General features: G+C 39.8%; 1 long non-coding RNA gene across 1 annotated transcript; it reads right to left on the minus strand.

The window, feature by feature from the left end:
- Window positions 1-3,125: 3,125 nt before the first annotated feature.
- Window positions 3,126-6,990, minus strand: LOC129753158 (uncharacterized). Its single transcript, XR_008738911.1, has 3 exons — window positions 6,907-6,990; window positions 6,346-6,613; window positions 3,126-3,234 (listed from the first exon to the last, which is right to left on the minus strand). It is a non-coding gene; the product is annotated as an uncharacterized LOC129753158 (long non-coding RNA).
- Window positions 6,991-18,275: the final 11,285 nt, after the last annotated feature.

Raw genomic sequence — 18,275 nt, forward strand, 5'->3', positions numbered from 1 at the left:
TTAAAGCTTTAAATAATAATTTACTGCTTAATATTCGTTTTCCAAACAAAAATAAAAGCAAGCAATAATTTTCAATCTGTGATACAATTTTCGTTAAATAATTCATTATTAATCAATCAAAAACTTTAAAAGCTGTAGTCTGAGCATCCGATTCAAAAAAAAAATTTAAGATGAAATTCGATTCTTTTTAAGCGCGTTAAAAAAAAAAAAAAAAGCCGTATGTATACAAATTGTAACATTAATCAACAAATTAAAGTTCACGTGGCGTTAACAAAAATACCGTGAAACAATATTAATTTCTTTGAAATTTTAATCGAAAAATTTTGAGTGCTGTGGGAATTGTATGGGAAATAAAAACACCAAAGGAGAGTAAAATTTATTTAAATCGCGATAGAAATATTCGTGCTATACTAAACTTAACTTAAATCTATAAAATTCAATCTTAATTAGTATATGAATCAGTGTTTATATTTCCGTTCCACATTTCATCTAATTTTTAATTTGTTATTTTTAGTATTTATTTAGAATCAATCAATTTAGTTTCGATGTTAATTAATCAATTACTTAATAGTTTTAATTTAGTAGTGTTGTTGAATTAATTTATTTATTCTTAGAGTTTTTAATGGTTTTTGTAGTTCAGCTTTAAGTTGGTTGTTTCTCTATAATTTCTTTATCTATTCGTAATTTAAATAGAATATAAAAAAATTCGTAATTTAATAGTTTACCTTAAGTCTAGAAAATGGACATGCCTAATTTGTATGTCCAGTACCATAGCATGTACTGTGCACATTTAGCAATCGATGAGTTAGACTATGAACTCGCGATTCGCAACATTGATCGATTGGAAAAGCGACAGCTCAACGAACGCACACTCCGGTCTCACCTAAAACAAGAAAAAGAAAATCCAGATATTAGAAAAGAATTTGTATTTACCAGCACTACAATTGATGAGGAATTAGAGATATGCAGGGATAAAGTGACAGGTATGAAACTTCATTTGGAAAAGCGAGGAAGGAAAACTGCACCAAGTCAAACTTTTAAAACCAGGTTAATTCACATAGTCTTCCGGTTGGAACGGCTGAGAGCCGGAACGAACGTCAAAGACTATGTGGATGATTTGGCTGAAATAGCTTCAGACTGCGTAAAGTTACTTGGGACATACTTTTCACTTACCTCGCCTTTTCCGGAAGTGAGACAGGCCGAGTTAGACATCGTCAATTCTAGCCTTAATCAATTGCGTGAAAATGCCAATCAGGAAATTCATGAATATCCAAATTCGGCCTCCGCAAGAAATAAAAATATTAATGATCAGGAAGTTGCAGATCAACGTGCACCAGATACCTTGAATCGCATCGATCCAAGTGCAGAAGCAAACAACAAAATTGAAATGCTAGTAACAGAAAATAAAAAGCTAATGCAAACTGTAACGCAATTGCTTCAGCGCATACAAATCCTTGAGGCCAATCAATCAAGTCAGCGAAATGAATCACAATACAAAACGATACAGAATACTAACAATTTTGAAGAACCAATTGCCCCAACAAATGAAAAAACTCAGCACAAACCAGAGGACTTTTTGGACTGGTTAAAACAGAGAAATAGTTCTGTCCAAAATTCTCTCAGCTCTATACGAGACGAGCCTGGAAAGGACACTATCAAAATGTCAGAAAGAAACATTCAAACTCACAAAGTAGCTGACATGAGCATGACACATGCGAAGCGGCTTCCCATCCATAAGTGGAAGATTAGTTATGATGGGATGGATAATGGCCGTAGGTTGAACGAGTTTCTGAACGATGTCGAGTTCATGGCTCGTTCAGAAAACTGTTCCAGGGAAGAACTTTTCCGCAACGCCCATTATCTATTCACTCATAAAGCTAGATCTTGGCTTATGGATGTGAATAGCCTAGGCGAGCTGGTTTCGTGGGATAATTTAGTCTCAGAACTGAAATCTGAATTTGTCCCATACGACGCGGACTATGTCTACGAAAGACAGGCCACCAGCAGAAAGCAAGGTACTAAGGAAAAATTTCACGACTATTATATGGACATGATCAGAATCTTCCGTGGAATGCTAAACCCTTGGGATGAGCGTCGAAAGTTCGACTGTCTGTTTCGAAATACTCGGGAAGACTTCAGAACTGCGCTTCTCTCCGCGAATGTTAAAAATATTCCCGAAATGAAAGAGTTTGGAAAGAAATTCGACGCCATAAATTGGCAAATTTACAGAAATAGAGACACCAGGCGAGACTATAGAAGTACGCCAGTTGAAGAAGTGGAATATGAAAATGAATATAGGGAAAACAATAACAGTTACGAGAAAAGTTTCAGAAATGAATATCTAAACCAAAACGACAATAACATAGACAGGAATTTAAAACCACAAGGAAAGAGGAACACGGCACATGGGAAAGAATTTTGGAAAAATAAGGATGGCTACATTGGAAAACAAAATGCTTACAAGACAAGGGACGAAGGAAACCCTAACCGTTATGCTTTACAAAATGGACCAGAGCCTGTGGCAGGGCCCAGCGGAAACAGTGCCCTCCAACGGGTTGTTAATGCATACATTCCTTTAAAACGGAATGTATGTTTTAACTGTCATGTTGAAGGACACTCTTTCGAAACCTGTCGCGAGCAATTGGTACTATTTTGTAAAACTTGCGGTTTTCCTGGTTTCTCTTCGCCCGAGTGCCCGTACTGTCGTTTAAAAAACGGGAAAAAGGCTGCTCCTTGAGGCGAGCCAGTCTTGTTGGGAGCTCCACAAGACCTCAAAAATCTGATATACCGGAAATTCTTCATAATCTCGGCTATTCGCGAGTGGGTGGAGGCATAGTTGAGGGTGAGGAGATCGCTACTGTTCTCATCACCTTAAGCGATGACCCCAGACCATTCGCGAAAATCGACATTATGGGAATTTCGGTAATCGGACTGTTAGATAGTGGTGCATCTAAAACCATTTTAGGTGCAGGAGGTATCAAATTGATAGATTCATTAAGATTAAAATTAGAAGCATCCAAATTAAATCTAAAAACAGCATCAGGGCAAGATTTGAAAGTCGCAGGGGAATGTGTAGTACCAATAACATTTAATAATAAAACTAAAGTCTTACCTGTCGTTATCGCACCCGACCTTAATAGGAAATGCATCCTGGGAATTGACTTCTGGCAAAAGTTTAACATCAAGCCGGTTGTCGAAAATCCAATCGATGTCGTTGACCAGATTCAGGAAACCCTAAAATTGGAACACAAAATTAGTAAGGAACAAACCGTGGAGTTAGAGAAAGTAAAGAATATGTTTCTAGTGGCAAGTACGGGGCTCTTGGGTAAAACACACTTGCTTGAACATAAAATTGAGCTGAAGGAAGAGTTTACTAATGCCGGACCCATACGAAAAAACCCATACCCGTGGAGTCCAACAATTCAAGCAAAGATTTATCGGGCGGTAGATAAAATGCTCGAGGATGGAGTTATTGAGAAATCGACTTCAGATTGGGCCCTACCAGTTGTCCCTGTAACAAAAAGGAACACGGAGGAGGTAAGGTTGTGCCTCGACGCGCGACTTTTAAACGAACGGACTAAGCGTGACGCTTACCCACTGCCCCACCAGAATCGTATTTTAAGTCACTTGGGACAATTTAAGTATTTGTCAACTATAGATTTGACGCAAGCCTTTCTGCAAATACCTTTGGAGCAAAGCAGCCGTAAATATACAGCATTCTCGATTCCGGGTAAAGGCTTGTTCCAATTTTCGTCCCTTCCCTTCGGCCTCGTCAATAGTCCCAGTACACTTAGTAAGGTTATGGATATGGTTCTCGGATATGGTGCTCTTGAACCCCACATTTTCGTCTACCTCGACGATATAGTGGTGGCGAGCAACACATTCGAGGAGCATATCCAACGCCTTACTGATCTGGCTCAAAGGTTGAGAACAGCTAACCTAAGCATAAATCTGGGGAAATCGAATTTCTGCTGCAGTGAACTGCCCTACTTGGGCTATATTCTATCCCGCGAAGGATTGCGACCTAACCCGGATCGCGTTCAAGCGATCCTGGGGTATGAGGTCCCGAAGTCGGTGAGGTCCCTGCGTCGATTCCTCGGTATGGTGAACTATTACCGTAGGTTCATCGACAGATTCAGCGAGCTCACTGGACCACTGACGGATTTGCTGAAAGGCAAACCCAAGAGGGTCCAGTGGAACAATGCAGCAGATAATTCATTTCAGGCCATCAAGGAGATGCTGATCACAGCTCCAGTGATGGCCAACCCAGATTTTTCACTCCCTTTCAGTGTACAGACCGACGCTAGCGACGTAGCCATAGCCGGAATCTTAACACAAATTCAGAATGGGGAGGAGCGTGTGATAGCCTACCATTCTGAAAAATTAAAAGGAGCTGAACTTAATTACCATGCAGCGGAGAAGGAAGGCCTAGCCGCCCTCCGCTGTATAGAAAAATTCCGGGGCTATATAGAGGGAAGGCGATTTACTCTTGTGACCGACTCTTCAGCTCTTACTTTCATATTGAAAGCCAAGTGGAAGTCGTCGTCCAGGCTCAGTAGGTGGAGCATCACATTGCAGCAATACGACATGGAGGTCAAGCACCGGAAGGGCAAAGATAATGTCGTTCCGGACGCTTTATCCAGGTCCGTAGAAGCTGTTGATGTGGAAGAAGACCGATGGTATGCAAATCTGTACAAAGCTGTTGAGTCGGATCCGGAGAAGTACATGGACTTCAAGATCGACTCATCAAAATTGTACAAATTTGTCTCCGCTCGATCGGATGTGCTCGACTACCGATTTGAGTGGAAAGAATGTGTACCTAAGTCTTCTCGCCCACGTATTATTCGAGAGGAGCATGACGACAACTTTCACATCGGCTATGAAAAGTGCTTGGAGAAAATAAAGCGCAGGTTTTACTGGCCAAGAATGCATGCAGATGTTAAAAGGTTCATAACTAACTGCGATACATGTAAAATAATAAAACACTCAACAGTTGCTTCCACCCCAGAAATGGGAAAGCAGCGCGTAGCCACCAAGCCCTTCCAGATTATTTGCATGGACTATATTCAGTCACTTCCCCGGAGCAAGCAGGGAAACGCACATTTATTAGTAGTCATGGACTTATTTTCTAAATATTCCTTGCTTGTACCGGTGAAGAAGATTTCTAGTTCTAGTCTGTGCAATATTCTGGAAGAACAGTGGTTTCGCAAGTTAGCAGTTCCGCAATTCATTATTTCCGACAACGCGTCCACATTTATGTCGAAGGAGTTTCAAGACCTGCTGAGGAAACATGAAATTCAACACTGGGCCAATGCGAGACATCGAAGTCAAGCTAACCCAGCGGAGCGGTTAAACAGAACCATAAACTCCATGATTCGGTCTTATGCAAGACTAGACCAACGTCAATGGGATGCAAGAATTTCAGAAATCGGATTTGTGCTCAACAACACTGTGCACAGTACGACGAAATTCACTCCCCACAGAATCATCTTCGGTCACGAGATAACAACGCACGGCTCCGATCATAGATGGGAATTGGGAAAAGAGATCGAGGAGACGGAACGCATAAATAAACTGAAAGCTGTATGCAGTCGTACGTACGAGCTTGTGACCCAAAATCTTAAGAAAAGTTATGAAAACACAAAAAAAAGGTACGATTTGCGACATAAGCGGTATTCACCGTCGTTCAATATTGGTCAACGGGTTTTTAAACGAGCATTTCGGCAATCAGCAGCCAACCAGTACTTTAATGCTAAGCTCGGGCCACAATACGTTCCATGTGTTATCAGTTCTAAGCACGGAACAAGTTCATATGGAGTTTCCGACCTTACGGGGAAGCCCCTTGGAATATTTTCGGCAGCCGATTTAAGACCCTGATTCTTTTTTTTTTAGTCTTGAAAAATCTTGGTAAGATGAAAATGCTTTGTAGACACACATTGGTTTAGTCTACATATTCGTGCGATAAAACAAGCCTGCCTTGCTGTCACGTCATCTTCGGTCGCACCTCTGCCATCAGTTGGACTCAATGTAGGGTCCCAACAAATAAACATTGGCAATATAAATAGAAACAAGTTAAAAAAAAAGTCGGTAATAATCGACCATTGAAACTACATCCTATCTAGCCAATCTGAGATAGACCAGTCTCATAGATAGACCAGATAACACTCCAGGACAAGACGTTGTAGGAGAAAATAATGTATACAAGAGACATAATCAATGTTTCCCCACTTATCGAGAAACTTGTTACTCTTGAAGCTATCAGTGAAATTCAAAATTTCGATAGATCATGTCCAAACCGTGTCAAAAGCAAGTCAGATAAAAAAAACATCAACAACACTCACTTACCTAGCTATCTTTTGGGTTATTCCTTTTGTTGGGTTGGCGTTGGCGAGTAACGGTTAAAAGTTAACCATATCAGAAGTCCTTCACAGACGCCAAAGGAAAAGTTTTCCAACTTTGAATTCCTTGCCAGAATCCTCCCAAAGTTCCTTTTCAGGTCAGGGTCATACCATGACCAGGTCCTTGGGTTTTTAAATGAATGGATGGATCCTTAAATAGAGCGCCAGACAAATGTTTGCTTTCGGGAAACCAGGATTTAAAAAAGCAGGATAACCTAAAATGAAACCAGAAATGAAACAAATGGTTAATTCAGATGCGTTGGGAAAATCCAAAAGAAACAAACTAAATCTTGGAATTTCTTTTTAATTCATTTCTTTTCGTAACACACCCATATTGTGGATCCAGACCCTTTGCGGTTTGCATTGCAGAACTGTTAGGAATTCAAAAAAAAAATGCAGTTTCAAAGAAATCTTCCATTTTTAGAAAAGTCGCTACTCAATTGTAACACACTGTAAACCCACCTCATTTTCCAATGAAATGAAAGAACTACCGAAAAGAAATACTTACCTTCCAACTCTTCCATGTTCCCGATTCGCCAAGGAGGGCATGCTTCCCGGTAAAATATTCCTGGATGGAATCGGACCAATTCCAACTTCCGAGAACCACGTTGATAATGACGCCATGCGTGCCGAACCCGTTTTTTTTCCACGATGCAAGAAGCTGCGAACCACACTTCAGAAACAACCAACTAAAAAGCAATCAAGGATAATCTCTCGGTTTGTTTTGATATTGATATTGACAGATTTAGTCAACCCACACACGTTCCCACGCAGCAAAATTACCCCGGGTTCCCAAATAGAAATATTTCAAACGTATATCGAAACATTTCAAGCCGTACTAAAATCTGAATTTGAATTCACCGTGTATTGCTGTGGCTTAAATTTCTATGTTATTTATTTATTTATAGTTTTAATTTATGTAGTTTTAAATTTTCTTTGCTTCTCATTTGATGTTAATTTATTTGTATCGCGAATTTAAATTATTTGGTGCATGGTTATTGTTTTTTAGACTAAATGTTATAGATTTTTATTATGTTATGAATGGCGTTATAAACCTATTTTTGGAGATTCTCACGAATCTAGGTTAGTAAGTAGCTGAAGTGGGTTGCTGGAGACCGGAGTCGAAGACGTTGATGGTCAGTAACAGGCCGAGGCCTTTAAACAGCGTGGAGTTGACCTAGTCAATGATGATACCTTATGACCCCGACCCATGTAAACGCTAAAGAATTGGTTCTCTTCTCGAGTCAGCTTCTCGGGACCTTTTATGGGATTAGGATAACTTTGCGAACAACTTATCGTTAAAAAAAACTTGTGCGATGTCAATTTCGGTCTGTCAAGTGTCTGGTTCAGAGGTACACTTTAAATCGGCGTCTCAGAAAAGTGGTAATATGAAAAAATATTAGCGTGCTAATATTTTTTCAACCCGAGCCGGAGGAGAGTGTAACCAGCATAACCTGGGCTGCCTAGTTTAGTAGGGATCTTTGATAAAAGCGCGTACTATACGAGGAAGCGCCTTAGTGAGCAACGAAGGAGGACCACCTGACATTTCCTAGCGCACCACCAACCAGCGCGATTAGGTCAACGAGAGCGTATTTGGCGGATAGATGGTGCTGTACGTCTTGGTAGCACCACTACCAAGAATGACAAGAGGGCATGATGGGAGGAATCCATGGATGTACCACAAAGCCTTTGACCTGAGATCGGGGTCAAAGACCACATGCAAGATCCGCTTCATTTTGGATGGAAGATCTCGACGAAGCCACACAATCCTGTGAACGCCATTCAGCAGTCGTGAAGAGCGTTCGAACATCCAGGACCCCGAATTGTTGGCTTAGAAAACCATCCCGCCGCCTTGCCAGTGTCCGCCAACCAGTGCTGGCCGTTGTACGGTTGATTCCAGCCCGCCGCCTTGTCAACATCCGTCTACTCAGGCTGGCCGTTCTAGGGCTTTAACAGGTTTGGCAGCATTACCAGCATCCGTCCAATTTGCTGAACGTCTTGGGATCCGTGCTGTGCCTGGCCTGGCTCTTCGACCGCCCGTACCTTAACCGCGGGAGCCGACCATCTGCACCAGAATTCCCCCCTCGTGGTGTTCGGAATTGGAGTAGTGCAACCAGGCAGCCCTCAGCGATCGTCGGCCTAGACGTCCATAGGTGGACAAGCCGTGCAAGCAGTGCCAGCAGAGACCGTTGACCTTACCGGTGACCGATAGTCAAGAGTCCTTCCGGCACCCGTCGTCTTGGACAAGCCATTCCGAGGCCCATGCCTTGGCTGATCCCGCCTGTAAGAAGCATCCACAAGGTAGGACAACCCAATATTCCTAGGGAAAGTGCTAGTGGCCATAATTGTAAGCCAAGATAGGGAAATAAAGGTGGGAATTCTTTAATGCGCATTTAAGGTGTTTCCTTGTTCCGAATCTTCGAGTGTGCCGACCCTGAGGCTTAGAGGGGGGTTCTTGCTCGGCTGAGCAGTCTGGGGAACCGATGGTTACACATACCAACGGATTTATTTTTGACTAAAAATAAATAAAGTACGATTTTCAAAATTAAATTGCTTTTGGATTTCTAATCTGATAAAAATAAACATATGGTCATTACTTATCCCCAACAAGATGAATAAACGTAAATTCAACTTCATATTGGTGAAAAAAAAACATTTGTTTGCGTTTTGCATAAGACTGAAGGCAGCCGCACTTTGGCACGTCGTGCGTCGCGTTGACATTTGATTTTGAGGATACCATAATCCGTATGAGCCACCACAATGGTGCGTCGCGTCAGTGAAGGCATTGTACTAAAACACAAAACTTGTTCTAAACAGCAGCGTTCTCCAACGCCGACGTTTTGGTTTTGAAAAAATTCAAAATTCTTACGCGTCAGCAAGATTTTATTTTAACTTTCCCTTTTCATGTTTTGTTGTGAAAGTTTGACACAAATAGATTAAATAATGAAATATTCGGCAATTTTTTTTTCAAATTATTTTCAAAGCATTTATATTTTATATTCAAATTAATCATATGGGGCCAACAGCGCTTTTGTCGGAATCTTAAAAACTTTTAATCGTTTTTCTGCGCATTTCGATTTTGACGTTTCGAGAAATGTGTTTCGAAGGAAAATATTAGTCCTGTCCAGAACTGTGTCGAGTGGATTTTAATTTTGATAATTTATTCAAGATTCAGTTATCATTTGGATCAACATGTGATCCGTTGATTTGTTATACAAATATACAAATAAACAGATCATTAATCATAATGGTATGAAGCCGTCACATGAAAATATTATTGTTGTACAAATGGATTTTCCGATTTGCAGTTTATCTTTCAACAATCATTTAAAGCCAATACATTTATAACTAGGATATTTACATTTAAATTTACATTAATCTACTAACATGTATGCCAACCTTTCTTCTTCTTCCGTTTTTCGTCAACACCATGCAGTAGTTGAATTGATCTGGTCCGTTCCACAGATTCAACTGTCGATCGATTCAGATCGTTCCCGCAACCAATTTGGCTCCCGAAGATGCTGCCAATTAATTGGAGGTCGATTCCTACGATGTAGCATACCCTGAAACAGAAAAGAAATCATTATTAATAAGTCCGTTTAATTGTTTCTGTATTATTTCAAATCTTTTACCTGCTGTATCATTTGATGTTGATTAAATTGTCCAAAGCGAATTTTCCTTCTGTGAGGCAGCAGCCGTCCTCCAAGCAGCGTAAATTTCGAGGAAATTGAACTGGGTTTGAATAATAAATTTGAGAATTTGTTCCGCAACAACAAGTTAGAACGAAATAAGCAAACCAAAACAAACTTTTGGTTGCTATGATTCTTGACGCTGCATTGTGATGCAAATATCGTCTGGTGCGTCGCGTCAGCGTTTTAGTACACAACGAGTACGTTGACAGCTGACGTGACCCGACGTCTGACTGCCTTAAGCCAGCCACAAACAGATGTACAGAATTCTTTGAACAAGCTTTTTTTTAATTGCCTTTAACATTATTTACATGCTGCTGAATTCTGTTCATCTTTATCATCAACATTTTTCCTGTCACAGATTTTATTTTTCTAAATCACTCAAAAAAAAAGTTTTTGAAATTTTTTTAAATCACCCCCCTGAGAGCAATCTCTAGATCCGCGCCTGCCCCGTATCGACCGGCTTCTACTACAAATTAAACAATTTCACTTCTAGTCAGCATTCCTCAGTTCCAACTTCCGATGGGACCTGATCAGAAGGCTTATTTTGGTGACTCCAAGATTGAATAGTCATCAGAGTCCTCCCAGTTGGTTTGAGTTTATTTCACCTTTTTCAGTTCACCTCTTTATTCCTTTCCCGACAGCGAAAAAAATGCCGGGCTGTATTCCGAATATACCAGCAGCCTGTAAAACAAAACTTAATGACAACACTTGATTTCATTTTGTTTAAATTTAAACAGGTTTACCTTGCGTTAGGTTTTCGCCACATTTTAGTTACTAGTCGAAAGTCACCAGAAGAAAATGATACAAGGGAATCCAGATCTCAGCCGGTTGAAAAATTATTTGTAAACAAACGCAACGTATCCATGGTAGCCAATTCGAAAACCAACATGCCTTATTCGGAAATTTCAATGATCAGTACACCTACAGTGAGGGGCAAAATAAAGTGTCCAAATTATTTTTTTATCATTTCTTTTATTTTTCTGGTTGAAATTCACCGAAAACACATCGTAATCATTTTTTAAATATTGTTTATTATGTTCTTTTTAATTTTTGTTAATGTTGCGCTGGTAAAAAAAGAAAGTTTTTCTGATAGAAAAAAAAACAATTAATATTCCAAGAAAACAATGGGCAAAATAAAGTGTCCAACTCAAAAATCAATATAATATCGATAAGTTTCCATCGCGAATCCTCTCGAATTTGTTTGTTTTGTGTATTTTGACGTTTCATAAACAACTGGCTTGGCTCTGGAGTATTCAAACAGGTGTCTACATTCGAATAAGTTGTAAAATATGGAGAACGCATAAATTTCGGGTTCCATTCCGTTGTCCATCCGGAAACTGGTTGTTCGTGATGTGAATAACGATCAAACGCACCGGGAAGTGGCCAAGCACTACGAAATCAGCAAGACAGCGGTATCAAAAATCATGAAGAAGATGAAAACGTTCGGATCGGAGATGGATCGCCCAGGAAGAGGACTGAAGCCCAAGACAGATGCCAGAACGGACAAGAGAATCATTCTTGAAGTGAAGAAAAACGCAATAAAAACGATCCGGCAGATACAGGAAGAGCTCCAATTTTCGGTATTGCGTTGTACTGTCCGTCGCCGCATCCATGCAAAGGAGTACCATAGAAATATCGCAGTGAGAAGGCCTTTCATAAGTCAGGTGAACAAGGCTAAGCGGCTCAAGTTTGTCGAGGAACACGCCGATTAACGGCTCGAGTACTGGAAAACATTGTTGTGGGCCGACGAATCCAAATTCGAGCTATTCAACCGGAAGAAGCGGGATCATATGTGGCGCAAGTCGGTTGAGGAGCTCCAAGATCGCCATATCCATGGAACAGTCAAGCACGGAGGAGGTAACGTGATGGTGTGGGGGTGCTTTTCTTGGGGTGGGGTGGGCAATTTGGTAAAAATTGACGGAATCATGACAGCTGAGTTATATTCCAATATCCTGCGGGAAAACCTCGAGGTATCTCTCATCAAGACGGGCCTCGAAGAGCGCTTCGTTTTACAGCAGAATAACAATCCGAAGCATACGGCCAATCTGATGAAGTCATTTTCCCGTTCCTGCCGCATCAAACCCCTTGAATGGCCCCCACAAAGTCCTGATCTGAACCCCATCGAAAATCTGTGGGCCATCCTCGATGTTCTGATTGATAAGACTGGTGGGACAAATTAAAAATACTTATTTTGATGCCATGGAGCATGCGTGGGAGGAACTCGACCCACAACACTTGCACAGCCTTGTTGAAAGTATACCGAAGCACTTGTAGGAGGTGTTGAAGGCCGAAGGAGGCCATACCCATTATTAAATCGTTTTTGTTTGCCTTTAGTTTGAATCAATTTGAAGCTGTACCGATCTGGACACTTTATTTTGCCCCTGTTTTTTTTTTGGAATATTAACTTTGATTTTCTATCACAAAAACGTTTTTTTTTAACAGCGCAACATTAACAAAAATGGAAAAGAACATAATAAACAATATTTAAAAAATGATTACGATGCGTTTTCGTTGAATTTTAACCAGAAAAATAAAAGAAATGATAAAAAAATAATTTGGACACTTTATTTTGCCCCTCACTGTACTATAAACCCCGCTTGCGCGCATGTTTACTTTTAAATAAACTCTATTTTAAATTTGTGCATTTTTTATTTGTGCATTAGTCATTTAATAAAGTTTCTTTTGTGCGTATTGATTATTGAAACTTGTTATTTTGCATATCAATAAATTGCGTAATTTTTAAAATTAAAAATCTTGAGTGGGACCATCTTTGAACTTGAACTAGCTTTCAAAATCAACTGCTAGGTGCTCTGTCTTATGCCTAATGTTTCACACGCAGTTTTCACCATGTACAGGTCAAGAGCTTTCTTTCATGCGTCGCATGTTAAAATCTGATAATTTTGATTTTTCGGATTCCGGAACAGGCCAGATTGGCCAGTCCACTTGGAAAAGTCAGCAAGGAACCGTTTTGACTGTCGAGACATTCATTTTAATAACATTTCATCGAGATTCCTATGAATTTTATTATTATATTCTGTGACATTCAAAATGTTAAATGTCGTCATAACATTTGCCAATATGAATGTCATCGAAGCAACGACTGACTTTCATCAGCTTGTCGAAACATTTTTCCCATGACTATTCGCGATTTCGAAGCTAATTTTTGACAGGTCGTGTGTGTGCAAGAAAATGTAAACAAACGGGTGGAGATACTAGCTTCTAATAAATCATTATTTTCTTTGATTAGGTTAGGGTTTTCAGAAAATGACGAATACAAATTTTAAGTAGAAGGTTCAGAGATTATTGTGAGCTATAGGAAAAAATGTGTATGTGCCGTGAAGCATCGCAAATCGACAACAAAAAAGGTCAATTTTTTAATACTCCAAAAACTATTCTGAGTATTTCACATGTTTTTGAATGAAAACTCGAGGGAAATGTACATTTTCAATTGAAGTTTGTTAAAAGAGTAGTCAATTAACGTTCCTTTAAAATTTGGGAAAGATCCAACAATTGGTAAGCTAGAATTCTTTATTCTAAAAAACATAAATTTTTGCTATATTCTATTAGGTTTCCTTCTGCAGCTGCATACAATCAGGCGTAATAATTTCAAAGCTGGAAGGCAGATTTGGATATTTGATGGTTGTTGAAATGAAAAAATAAAAAAAATTTACCCATGGATTACTACACAATTCAAGTTTACTTAAATGCTTTTCAATTGCCATCGTTCAATGGTTATAACATGTTTTGTATTTTTTCATTGAAAATAAAATTTAAACAACCACTAGCCGTAGAAAATTTTAAATTAAAACTTAACATTTTATACTGTCTTAGGCTGAAACTATTGAAATTTTTATATAACGTATTTATTAAATGTAACAACTAAACCAAATCCAATAATTATAGTTTAAAGTAACAACGAGAAAATCGTTCTTTTATACAGACCAACGAGATCAATATAAACATATGATAAAAAATTTAGATTATTGGAAAAAATGAAAAGTTAAGGAAATGGACGAAAAGATTGACTCACATGGGGGCCGTTCAGATACCACGTGGACAGAAAAATGAGATTTTGACCCCCTCCTCCCCCTCCGTGGCCAAGCGTGGCCATTTGGCAAACCCCTACCTCCCTACCCGGATGTCCACGTGGACAGATTTGAAATTGTTTCTTTTAATCTAATTTGTTATAATTATAATTATTATTAATTTCTAAATTATCATATTTATAGCTTGCTTTCAAGTGGCTACTAGTTGCTTAAACTTAAGCTGGAAATTACATACCCCCTCCTCCCCCCTAAGTTGTCCAGGTGGTATCTGAACAACCCCATGTTAGTTTTCTCTGACCGACTGACTATTTTAAAAATTTTCAATTTTTCAATTTTTCAAAGGAGTGTTTTTTTTCATAATCATTTGGATTTATGAAAACTTAACTCGAAGCTAAAGTCGTCTATAATTTATCGTTCACCCAGAATGTTGCTCACGCAACATCGAACTACCCCAGATGGCAGCAGCGCAGCTTCGAAACAGCGGATTTATCACAATCTCGAAGCGAGTTGTCAGGGAATTTCTTAGCGATGACATTCACAAAATCCAAAAAAGACATGACTGCAACGGTCGTTTTCGTACTGATGAATGTCGCTCTAGGCTCTAGGAAAAATGTCAAATGACATTCGGACAGTTATTATCCCTGCCGCTACCTGTGGAATAGCATCCGCGTATGGCAATTGGATCTCAAATGAGAAACTACATCGAAATCGAGATTCGGGAACGTAAGTGGAGATGGATTGGGCACACGCTACGAAAAGATGAGAACGAGATTTGCAGAGAGGCGCTTAAATGGAATTCAGAAGGACGCCGAAGAAGAGCAGACCCAGAAACTCGTGGCGGTGAAGAATAGCCGCCAAAATACAAACTGTCGATGAGAGGGACCAAGTGAAGTCAACAGTGGAGGTCTTTGACCACGGCCCTATGTGCCGGAGAATCGAAGTGCGACATTCAAGTGAGTAAGTAAGAATTAAACCTAACCCCTTAATTCATAGCGTTGGTTTTAAAAGAACGCTAATTGAAACCCAAGTTTCTCAGAAACGCGTGATTAATGTTGAGTCATGCTTCAACCAAAAAAAAAACTGAAGATCAAAGGAAATCAAACCATGGTATTTTTACTACGAAACACCAAGGTAACAATGATATACGTACCGCGTAGAAAGGCCGTACAAAAAACCGTGTTAATTCTTGAAAATCATGTATAAAAAAAGACCATTCAAATTCTGCAGTTCTCGAACATGAAATAATAAGACATGTAACTTAACAATTAAGACCTAAGATCTGAGACCTGAGACTTGAGACTGATTATCTGCGGAAATTAAGTTTTTAAAGGCCATTGAAGTTGAAGGCGAAGCCTAGCCGCTGAAATCCGAACTGTCGATGAGAATCTTGACTGGGACCAGGTAAAGACGCTGGCTCCGGATCGTCAACAGTGAGGGTCTTTTACCACGGCCCTATGCACTGGAGGATCTGCGCGGAATCATTAAGTAAGTAAGTAAGCATTGAAGTTGAAAAGTGTTGCATGATGAACCAGTTGACGGTACTTAAGATAAACAATACCACGTATCTCACAACTAACCTACTAACCACAACTAATTTTTTTTGTTGAAAACTTCCTTCAAACACTTTCACTTGATTGGTCGCTAGTCGAAATCGGAAGTAAAACTTCTTTCTACTGGTAATAGCATTACCCGATCAGATGAGCATATCAAAATAATAACTCAAACGTATCTCACCAAGCTATTTACATCTGATTCAGTTATAATTAAGTACTCTAAATTTTCGATTTTATGTCCTCTAATCTAAATTATAACTTATTCTGATTGACAGACTTGAATGGGGTTATATCATTTCTTGATATACGTGCAACTTTAAATGAAATACTGACATCGAAGTCAACGGCCCAAACCGTACTTCTATAAAAGATCCATTAAAGATCCATAAAATTGAAGCCAATTTTTGGGAAATGGAGCATGGATTTAGCATATAATTTGGTTTATTGACATTCCACTAGAAGTTTTTCTCGAAGTACTCATATCTTGATAATTTATAATTTTGATAAGTTTTGTTCTGTCCAATATCAACTATGCTTGAAAGGAGCATATCTAAAATTGATATAATTTGGCTATGATCGCATAGATTTTTTGATATAAAGTTATGTACACAGCCCATTCCCGATAGCCCATTCACGCGAATCAGCGACCGAGACACATTCTCAGATTGCGAAACATAAACATTACTGCATCTTCACAAGAACTGCATCGATGCAGTAATCGGAAACCTGAGACGCGGCAATCTGATGGGAGAACACATCGGTTCCAGCGAGTTCCCAGCCGACCGGGGTAGTTTTTTTCATCAGATTATGTTAGGTTGCTAGTTGGTCGGAAGACCAGAGTTTAGTTCGAGTCGCTTAGTTGGATCAATCAGATCGTTAATTGTTACCTATTAGTGATCCACCAATAAAAGTGAATAAATGTATTTTTTTTTAAATTCATCGAACTCAATAAAACCATAAGTATAATTTGAGATATTTTAACATCCTACGAGTACTGAATTATAACTCATTTAGATGGGAAAAAATTAGTATCAAAATATCTCATCTTGATATAATTTAGTTTTTCCCTCCTGATCGGGTAGTAGCTTGTTCTAGCGAACTCGCGACACTATTTTTCGTCACCTACAAGTCGAACCCTTTCACTAGAGCGGATTCAAATTGAAATCAGAGCTTAACTAACTTCTCGCGGTACTAACACTAGTAGCTTGTTTCAGGTCTCAGGTCTAAAGTCTGATGTCTCCCCGGTCTCAGGTCTCATGTTTCATGGCTCTTGTCTCATGCCTCAGGTCTCATGTCTTATGTCTCATATCTTATGTCTCAGGTCTCAAGTCTCATATCTCTTGTCTGAGGTCTCCGGTCTCATGTCTCGTGTCTCATGTCTCAGGTCTCAGGTCTCAGGTCTCAGGTCTCAGGTCTCAGGTCTCAGGTCTCAGGTCTCAGGTCTCAGGTTTCAGGTCTTCCCGATCAGGAGAGCATATCAAAATAATAGCTCAAACATATCTCAACGAGATATTTATATCTTTTTCAGTTACAATTGTGTACTCAAAATTTTCGAAAATAAGTTTCTTAAATCTGGATTATATCTTATTTTGATTGACATTCTTGAAACGGAATGAATGCATTTGCAACGATGAAGAATTTGTTTCAAATTGTTATAGAATATTATACTTACTAACTTAATGATCCCGCACCGATCCTCCGGTGCATGGGGCCGTGGTAAAAGACCTTCACTGTTGACGATCCGGAGCCAGCGTCTTCACTTGGTCCCAGTCAAGATTCTCGTCGACAGTTCGGATTTCAGCGGCTAGGCTTCGCCGCCACGAGTTTCTGGGTCTGCCTCTTCTTCGATGACCTTCTGGATTCCAATCTAGCGCCTCTCTGCAAATCTCGTTTTCATCTCTTCGCAGTGTGTGCCCAATCCATCTCCAGTTACGTTCCCGAATCTTAATTTCTAGCGCCTTTTGATGACACCGGTGATGCAGTTCCTCATTCGAGATCCAGTTGCCAGGCCACCAAGCGCGGATGATATTCCGCAGGCAGCGGTTTACAAATACTTGCAATTTTTTGCGTCGTTACCGCATATGTGCACCAAGTTTCGCACCCGTACAGCAATACGGATTTGACGTTTGATTTAAAGATTCACATTTTCGTTCGTAGAGAGATCTGGCTTGACCGCCAGATGTTTCGGAGACTCGCAAACGCAAATCGGGCCTTTCTGATCCGGGTTTCGATGTCTTTTCTGGTATCACCATCAGGCATTATCTGGCTACCAAGATACTAGAAGCACTCCACTGTCTCAACCTGTTGTCCAGCTACCACGAAATTAGAACGATTTTCTGTATTGATTTCTATCGACTTGGTCTTTCCGACATTGATTTTGAGACCTGCTGCCTTGGAGCTTTCGGTGAGGTCGTCGAGTTTGCACTGCATGTCCGGTTGTGTTTGGGCGAGCAAAACAATATCGTCTGCCAGGTCAAGGTCGTTCAGTTGCTCCATTGTTGAAGGATTCCACGGTAATCCTCGGTTCGGTGCACAGTCAATCGATCCAGTCAGAATCTCATCCATTACGATAAGAAAAAGTAGCGG

This window comes from Uranotaenia lowii, chromosome 3 (genome assembly GCF_029784155.1).
Source record: "Uranotaenia lowii strain MFRU-FL chromosome 3, ASM2978415v1, whole genome shotgun sequence".
NCBI lineage: Eukaryota > Metazoa > Arthropoda > Insecta > Diptera > Culicidae > Uranotaenia > Uranotaenia lowii.